This window comes from Chiloscyllium plagiosum, chromosome 6 (genome assembly GCF_004010195.1).
Source record: "Chiloscyllium plagiosum isolate BGI_BamShark_2017 chromosome 6, ASM401019v2, whole genome shotgun sequence".
Classification (NCBI taxonomy): domain Eukaryota; kingdom Metazoa; phylum Chordata; class Chondrichthyes; order Orectolobiformes; family Hemiscylliidae; genus Chiloscyllium; species Chiloscyllium plagiosum.
The window spans coordinates 118889039-118898455 of NC_057715.1; the positions used below are offsets into that span (position 1 = coordinate 118889039).

General features: G+C 44.7%; 1 protein-coding gene across 1 annotated transcript in view; it reads left to right on the plus strand.

The window, feature by feature from the left end:
- The window catches only part of apbb1 (amyloid beta (A4) precursor protein-binding, family B, member 1 (Fe65)), a 127981-nt gene that overhangs the window by 965 nt on the left and 117599 nt on the right, over positions 1 to 9417 (plus strand). The window lies entirely within an intron of this gene.

Sequence of the window (9417 nt, forward strand, 5' to 3'; positions counted from 1 at the left end):
ATCACCCAGGGAGGGGGGAATAACACCCATTAGAGGGGGTACAATCATCTGGGAAAGGGAAGTAAAAATACCTATTAGTGGGGTAAGAAGCTAGCTGTAGGGGCTGTAGAGACACCTGGGGAAAGGGGGTGTATACATACCCCAGAGAGGGGATACATTACCCAGGGGTAGGGGTAATAATACCCGGCAGAAGCATAAGGGAATACCCAGACGAGGTGAGAATATGTGACTAACCCAATGAGAGGAGCCATGTTCTGGATTTAATTTTGGGAAATAAAGATGGACAAGTGGGTGAAGTGACAGTGGGCGACTGTATCGGCACCTCCCCAGGTACTTTGTGGGCGGCACGGTAGCACAGTGGTTAGCACTGCTGCTTCACAGCGCCAGAGACCCGGGTTCATTTCCCGCCTCAGGCGACTTTCTGTGTGGAGTTTGCACATTCTCCCCGTGTCTGCGTGGGTTTCCTCCGGGTGCTCCGGTTTCCTCCCACAATCCAAAAATGTGCAGGGGTTAGGTGAATTGGCCATGCTAAATTGCCCGTAGTGTTAGGTGTAGGGGTAAATGTAGGAGTATGGGTCTGGGTGGGTTACGCTTCGGCGGGTCGGTGTGGACTTGTTGGGCCGAAGGGCCTGTTTCCACACTGTAAGTAATCTAATCTAATCTAATCTAATCTATGTATCAGGGATAGTGGCCACAATTCAGTTTGGTTTAGTATTATGTAAAAGGACAGAGATAAATCAGGAGGAAAAGGTTTTAACTGGGGGAATGCAAATTTTATAAAACTGAGAGGTGGTTTGTCTGAGGTGGACTGGACATGGCTGTGAGGGGATAAAGGTAAAAACAATGACTGCAGATGCTGGAAACCAGATTCTGGATCAGTGGTGCTGGAAGAGCACAGCAATTCAGGCAGCATCCGACGAGCAGCAAAATCGACGTTTCGAGCGAAAGCCCTTCCTGATGCAGGGCTTTTGCCTGAAACGTCGATTTTGCTGCTTGTCGGATGCTGCCTGAATTGCTGTGCTCTTCCAGCACCACTGATCCAGGATGTGAGGGGATAAACCAGTGGGAGGCAGTAAAAGGTGAGGTCCTCAGGACACAAAGCAGACAAGTCCCCTCCAAAAATAAGCACGGTACTGCCAAATCTAGACCCCTACAATTGTCGAGAAAAATATGGGAGAAAATTAAATAGAAAAAGAGAGTTTAAGATAGTCACAAAATACTCAACACTACAGACAGCCTAGTGGAGTATCGAAAGTACAGGGATCGAATGAAGAAAAGAAATAAGAAAATCAAAAAGCAAGCAAGATAAAGGAAAACCCAAAGATATTTTAACTAGTGTATAAAAACAAAACGATAAAATGAAGAATTAGTTCCTAACTCAGATGAAGAAAGAAACTTGTGTGAAGTTGCAGAGGATATGGGAAAAAATTTAGATTTTTTGTCTCCATTTTCACAAAGGAAAGGGATGATGTTGTACAGTAATCCAAGAGGAGCAGTGTGAAATATTATACAAAATAATTATAATGAGAGAGGAAGTGTTAGAGGAGTTGGAATCCTTGAAGGTGGAGAAGTCACCAGGATTGGGTAGATTGTTCCCTAGGACATTGAAGAAGTTCAGGGAGGAAATAGCAGATGTTCTGAGGATTATTTTCCAATCTTCACTAAACACAGGTGAGGTGTTGGAGAAATGTGAATGCAGTTTCATTGTTTGGCCTTTCCTTTGTATCCTTTTTAAATAATTACAGGTCAGTTAATCTTTCTTGAATCCTTTTGTCAAATTGTTAGAATCAATCCTGAGAAATTGAATAAACTGTCACTTAGAAAGCCATGGACTAATCAGGGATGGTCAGCGTGCCTTTGATAAGGGAAGGCAGTGCCTTACAAATTTGATTGAATTCTTTGAGGAAGTGACAAAGAGGATCGATGAGGGTAGTGCAGTGGATGTTGTCTACATGGATTGTAGCAAGGTGAAAGTGAGAAGGCATTTCAAAGAAGAACAAAACAAACAACATTTACAGCCCAGGAACAGGCCCTTCGGCCCTCAAAGCCTGAGCCGATCCAAATGTACTGTCTAAGCCTGTCGATCAATTCCTAAGCATCTGTATCCCTCTGCTCCCCACCTACTTATGCATCTGTCCAGACGTATCTTAAATGAATCTACCGTGCCTGCCTCTACCACCTCTGCTGGCAATGCGTTCCAGTCACCCACCACCCTCTGTGTAAAGTACTTGCTGCGTGTATCCCCCTTAGACTTTCCACCATTCACCTTGAAAACGTGACCTCTCGTTATGGAATCCTTCCACCTTGGAAAAAGCTTGTCTCTATCCACCCTGTCTATACCCTTCATGATTTTGTAAACCTCAATCAGGTCCCTCCTCAATCTCCTTTTTTCTAATGAAAATAAACCTAATTTCACAAGGTTCCACATGGCAGACTGGTTAAAAAAAGTAAAATTCCATGGGGTACAGGATGATATGTTGAATTGGATCCAAAGTTGGCTTAGTAACAGGAAACAAAGGGTAATGGTCGATATCTGCTCTTGCCAATGGAAAGCAGTTTTGAGTGGTGTTCCGCAGGGCTCGGTGTTGGGACCTCTGCTGTTTGTTTTATACATTAACAAATTGAATTTAAACAATTGTGAAATTTGCAGATAACTCAATAATTGGCTGTGCAGTGGATAGTGTGGAGGATAACTGATGCAGATGGATTGGTGGAGTGGACAGGAAAGTTGCAGTTAGAGGTCACTCTGATAAATGTGAGGTAATGCATTTAGGAAGGTCAAACAGTAAAAGGGAATACAGTGAGGGGGAGATGAAGTGAGGTCTTGGTGTGCAAGTGCACGGGTCGCTAAAGGTAGCGGTGCAGGTAGCTAAGGTTGTAAAGAACTTCCATATCCGCCACAGATTCACCTGCACCTCCACCCACATTATCTACTGCATCCGCTGCAGCCGGTGTGGCCTCCTCTATATTGGCGAGACAGGCCGCCTACTTGCGGAGCGATTCAGAGAGCACCTCTGGGCCACCCGGACGAACCAACCCAATCACCCTGTAGCACAGCATTTCAACTCCCCCTCCCACTCCACCGAGGATATGCAGGTCATTGGACTCATCCACCGCCAAACCACAACAACGCGACGGTCGGAGGAGGAGCGTCTTATCTTCCGACTGGGAACCCTCCAACCACAGGGGATGAACTTGGACTTCACCAGTTTCTTCATCCCCCCTCCCCCCACCTTGTATCAGCCGAATCCCTCCAGCCCGGCACCGCCTTCCTGACCTGCAGTCTTCTTCTTGACCTCTCCGCCTCCACCCTACTCCGACCTATCACCTTCACCTTGACCTCTTTCCACCTATCACATTTCCAACGCCCCTCCTCCAAGTCCCTCCTCCCTACCTTTTATCTTCTCCTGCTGAACACTCTCTGCTCATTCCTGAAGAAGGGCATGTGCCCGAAACGTCGAATCTTCTGTTCCCTGGATGCTGCCTGACCTGCTGTGCTGTTCCAGCAATAAAGTTTCGGCTGTAAAGAACTGGAGTATTGTATGCAGTTTTGGTCACCACATTACAGGAAGGATGTAATTGCTCTGGAGAAAGTGCAGAGAAGAATTACCAGAATGTTGCCAGGGCTAGAGAATTGTAACTATGTGAAGAGATTGGGGTTGTTTTCCTTGGAACAGAGGAGGCAGAGGGGTGACGTGATTGAGGTATACAAAACCTGAAATGGTAAGCATAGTGTAAACAGGAGAAACCTGTTTCACTTGGCAGAGTTCAAATATCAGTGGTCATGAATTCAAATGAAGTGGCAGGAGGATTAGAGGGGCTGTGAGGAAAAACATTTTTATGTGGAGTTTGGTGGGTATCTGGAGTTCATTCCTGAGTTGGTGGTGGAGACACAGAGCCTAAACTCTTTTCCAAAGTATCTGGATCTACACCTTAAGTGCTGGAAGCTGCAGGGATATGGGTTATGTGCAGGAAGATGGGATTAGAAAGTGTATCTGGGTCGGCATGGACAAGATGGGCACAATGGCCCTCTTGTGTGCTGTCTCATTTCTATGGAGAGAGCTCTAAAAGTACCCATGAGAGGGGTTTTAAAAAAAGGAGAATGGTAAAATCACCTGTTAGAGGGGTGAAAATATCCAGAAGACAAGTAAAAACACTGAGGGGAGGGAAGAGTGAGATTAAAAAAAACTTGGGAGAGGTCATAGAGGTATTCAGCACAGAAACAGACCCTTCGGTCCAATTCATCCATGCTGACCAGATAGCCTAAATAACCCTAGTCCCATTTGCCAGCATCTGGCCCATATCCCTTTAAACCCTTCCTTTTCATGTACCAATCCGGATGCCTTTTAAATTATACCAGTAATTATACCAGTCTCCTCCACTTCCTCTGGCAGCTCATTTCATACATGTATCACCCTCTGTATAAAAAAGTTGTCCCTTAGGTCTCTCTCAAATCTTACCTCTCTCATCTTAAGCCTATGCCCTCTAGTTTTGAACCTCTCCCACCCCTGGGAAAAGACCTTGTCTATTTATCCTATCCATGCCCCTCATGATTTTATAAACCATTATAAGTTCACCCCTCAGCCTCCAATGCTCCAGGGGAAATAGTCTGTCTGTTCAGCCTCTTCTTATAGCTCAAACACTCCAAGCCTGGCAATATCCTTATAGAGACAGAGTTCTGCAGCACAGAGACAGGCCCTTCGGCCCACACTGCTCCATGCTGACCAAAATGCCCATCGACACTAATCCCATTTCCCTGCATTTGGCCCATATCCTTCTAACCCTTTCCTATCCATGTATTTGTCCAAATGCCTTTTAAATGTTGTTAATGTACCCGCCTCAACAACTTCCACTGGTAGCTCATTCCATATGCGTACCATCCTCTGTGTAAGAATAAAAGTTGCCCCTCAGGTTCCCTCTTATTCTTTGCACTCTAACCTATCCTTGTAAATCTTTTGTGAACCCTTTCACAACATCCTTCCTGTAGCTGGTGCATAAAAATACCCAGAAGATGAGTAAAAACATGAGATAGGGGTAAAAACAGTCAGGACCAGAAGGTCATAAGATATTGGAGCAGAATTAGGCCATTTGGCCCATCACACTGCTCCACCTATCGATCGTGGATGATATGTTTCTTAACCCCATTCTCCACTTCCCTGTAACCCTTGATCTCCTCATTAATCAAAAACCTATCTATCTCTGTCTTAAATACACTCAATAACTTGGTCTCCACAGCCTTCTGCAACAGATCCATAGATTTATCATCCTCTGGCTGAAGAAATTCATCCTGGGTGGCAGTGTGAAATGTGATGAGGATGTTAGGAGAATACAGGGTGACCCGGACAGGCTAGGTGAATGGACGGATGCATGGCAAATGCAGTTTAATGTGGATAAATGTATGGTTATCCACTTTGGTGGCAAGAACAGGAAGGCAGATTACTACCTAAATGGAGTCAAGTTAGGTAAAGGGGCAGTACAACGAGATCTAGGTGTTCTTGTACATAGTCAATGAAAGCAAGCATGAACGTACAGCAGGCAGTGAAGAAAGCTAATAGCATGCTGGCCTTCATAACAAGAAGAATTGAGTATAGAAGCAAAGAGGTCCTTCTGCAGCTGTACAGGGACCTGGTGAGACCACACTTGGAGTATTGTGCGCAGTTTTGGTCTCCAAATTTGAGGAAAGACATTCTGGCTATTGAGGGAGTGCAGCGTAGGTTCACTAGGTCAATTTCTGGAATGGCGGGACTATCTTACGCTGAAAGATTGGAGCGACTGGGCTTGTATACCCTTGAGTTTAGAAGGCTGAGAGGGGATCTGATTGAGACGTATAAAATTATTAAAGGATTGGACACTCTGGAGGCAGGAAGCATGTTTCCGTTGATGGGTGAGTCCCGAACCAGAAGACACAGTTTAAAAATAAGGGGTAGGCCACTTAGAACAGAGTTGAGGAGAAACTTCTTCACCGAGAGAGTGGTGGGTATATGGAATGCTCTGCCCTAGAAGGCTGTGGAGGCCAAGTCTCTGGATACTTTCAAGAAAGAGTTAGATAGAGCTCTTGAGGATAGTGGAATCAAGGGTTATGGGGATAAGGCAGGAACAGGATACTGATTGAGGATGATCAGCCATGATCATATTGAATGGTGGTGCTGGCTCGAAGGGCGGAATGGCCTACTCCTGCACCTATTGTCTATTATCTTAGTTTAAATCATTGTCTCTTCACTCTAAGGCTGTGCGCTCCAGTCCTGGTCTCTCCTACATTTTCTCCACAACCACTCTATACAGGCCTCTCAATATTCTGTAAGTATCAATGAGCTCCCTCCTCTCATCTTTCTAAACTCCATTGAGTATAGACCCACAGTCCTCAATCTCTCTGGATCCCTTCCAATGCCCCATCCTTCCTTAGACACCTGGACCAAAACTGCTCAAAATATTCCAAATGCGGTCTGACTAGAGCCTTGTACATCCTCAGCAACATATCTTTGCTCTTGTACTCTAGCTCTCTTGAAATCAATGCACTTGTCTTCCTAACTGCCAACAGAACCTGCATGTTCTAACCCGTAAGAGAATCCTGAACTAGGACGCCCAAATCTCTTCGTGCTTAAGATTTCTAAAGCCTATTTCCATCTCAAAAACAGTCTGTGCCTTTATTCTTCCTACCAAAGTACCTCACTTTCCTGTTATATTTCATGTTCCACTTTGCTGACTCTCCCAGCCTCTCCAAGTCTTTCTGCAGCCTCCCCACTTCCTCAACACTACTTGTCCCTCCACCTATCTTTGTGCCACCTAGAAACCCAGCCACAATGCCCTTAGTTCCTTTCTCCAGTTTGTTAACTGAGGGGTAAAAAAAACACCTGGAAGAGGGGTAAAAATGCCTGGGAAGATAAATATTCATGATAACCGTCAAGTAATCAGAAGAGGAGTGAAAATAGCTAGTAGGAGAGAGTTAAAAATCTGAGTTGAAATTGATTTGGAGGTGCTGATGTTGGACTTGGGTGTACAAATTTAAAAATCACACAACACCAGGTTATAGTCCGACAGGTTTATTTGGAAGCAAAAGCTTTCTGAGTGCTGCACCTTCAGGTGGTTGAAGAGTAATGTAAAAATAACAAGGAGAAAAGACATAAATACCCAGGAGTGAGATATACCCAGGAGAGGGGTTAAAAAAACCTGGGAGTGTCCATGAAAACACTCAAATGTTTTGGCCTTATCTGTTTTCTTTGGCAGAGAATTCCACAAGCTCCCCACTCTTTGGGTGAAAACATTTCTCCTCATTCTCAGCCCTAAGTGGCCTCTTCCCTATCTTTAAACAGTGATCCTCTGGTTCTGGACACCCTGATCATTGAGAATATCCTTCCTGTGTTTACCCTGTCTGGTCCTGTCTGAACATTATCGGCTTCTATAAGATCGTTCCTCATTCCTCTGAACTCCATTGACCGTAGAGCAGTACAGCACAGAAATAGGCTCTTTGGCACACCCAGCCTGCACTGACTATGATACCATTCTAAACTAATCCCACCTGCCCGCATATAGTCTGTATCCTTCTATTTTCTTCCTGTTCAAGTATTTGTCTAAAGGTTTCTTAAAATGTTACTATCATTTCTGCTTCTGTCACCTTTCTGAGGAGGTTATTCTAGCTACCTACCACCCTCTGTGTAAAAAAAATACAAAAACAAATTGGTGGCATTGTAGGTAGTGAGAAAGATTGACAAAGGATACAACAGGATATAGTTGAAAGGTTAGCCCAATTCCTCTGTTCCTCCTTCAGATAACTGTCCTTTCCCTCGGTACCTCCTTGCTCCTATTAGACATACAAGATACCTTGAGATTCTTCTTGATCCTACTTCCTACATTTCATGGCCTCTTTTTGCCTTCCTAATTCTTTTAAGTTTTTCCTTTTCTTTTATATACCACAAGGACCTTGTCTTTTTTCAGAATAACTGATCCACAGTCTCTTTATATATGAGTCCTGTTTGCTTCCATTGTCGAGGAAGATCTGCCTACTGAGTCAGTATGGGTGGAAATTAGGAACAGCAAGGGAGCAGTCACCTTGTTAGGGATTTACTACAGGCCCCCCAATTGCAGCAGGGAGATGGAAGAAAGCATAGGTCGGCAGACTTTGGAAAAGTGTGGATGTAGTAGGGTTTTGTAATGGGTGACTTTAACTTTCCCAATATTGATTGGAACCTCCTTCGAGCAGAAGATTTGAATGGAGCTGTTTTTGTAAGGTGTGTTCAGGAGGGTTTCCTAACTCAGTACGTTGACAGGCTGACGAGGGGAGAGGCCACTCTAGACTTGGTGCTCGGAAACGAGCCGGGGCAGGTATCAGATCTTGTGATGGGAGAGCATTTTGGTGATAGTGACCACAACTGCCTCACATTCTACATAGCTATGGAGAAGGAGAGGATTAGGCAAAATGGGAGGATATTTAATTGGGGAAGAGGAAACTATGATGCGATTAGACATGAGTTAGGAAGCATGGATTGGGAGCAATTGTTCCATGGTAAAGGCACTATAGACATGTGGAGACTGTTTAAGGAACAGTTGTTGCAAGTGATGAATAAATATGTCCCTCTGAGACAGACAGTAAGTGGTAAGATAAAGGAACCTTGGGTGACGAGAGCGGTGGAGCTTCTCGTCAAAAGGAAAAAGGTAGCTTACATAAGGTGGAGGAAGCTAGGGTCAAGCTCAGCTCTAGAGGATTACAGGCAGGCCAGGAAGGAGTTCAAAAATGGTCTGAGGAGAGCCAGGTGGGGGCTCGAGAAAGGCTTGGCAGAACGGATTAGGGAGAACACAAAAGCATTTTACACTTATGTGAGGAATAAGAAAATGGTCAAAGAAAGAGTAGGGCCGATCAGGGATAACATAGGGAGTCTGAGGTGGTAGGGGAAGCCCTAAATGAAGCCCTTGCTTCTGTCTTTATGAAAGAAACAAATCTTTGTAGTGAATGGGAGAAGGATCTTTGCAGAAGGATCCAGACAGTTTGGAAGAGTGGTCCAGGAAATGGCTGATGGAGCAAATGCGAAGTCTTGCATTTGGTAAAAAGAATACAAGCATGGACTACTTTCTAAACGGTGAGAAAATTCGTAAAGCCAAAGTACAGAGGGATCTGGGAGTGCTAGTTGAGGATTCTCTAAAGGTAAACATGCAGGTTGAGTCCGTGATTAAGAAAGCGAATTCAATATTGTCAATTATCTCAAGAGGGTTGGAATATAAAAGCACTGTTGTGCTACTGAGACTTTATAAAGCTCTGGTTAGGCCCCATTTGGAGTACTGTGTCCAGTTTTGGTCCCCACACCTCCGGAAGGACATACTGGCACTGGAGCGTGTCCAGCGGAGATTCACACAGATGATCCCTGGAATGGTAGGTTTAACATATGAGGAACGGCTGAGGATCCTGGGATTGTATTCATTGGAGTT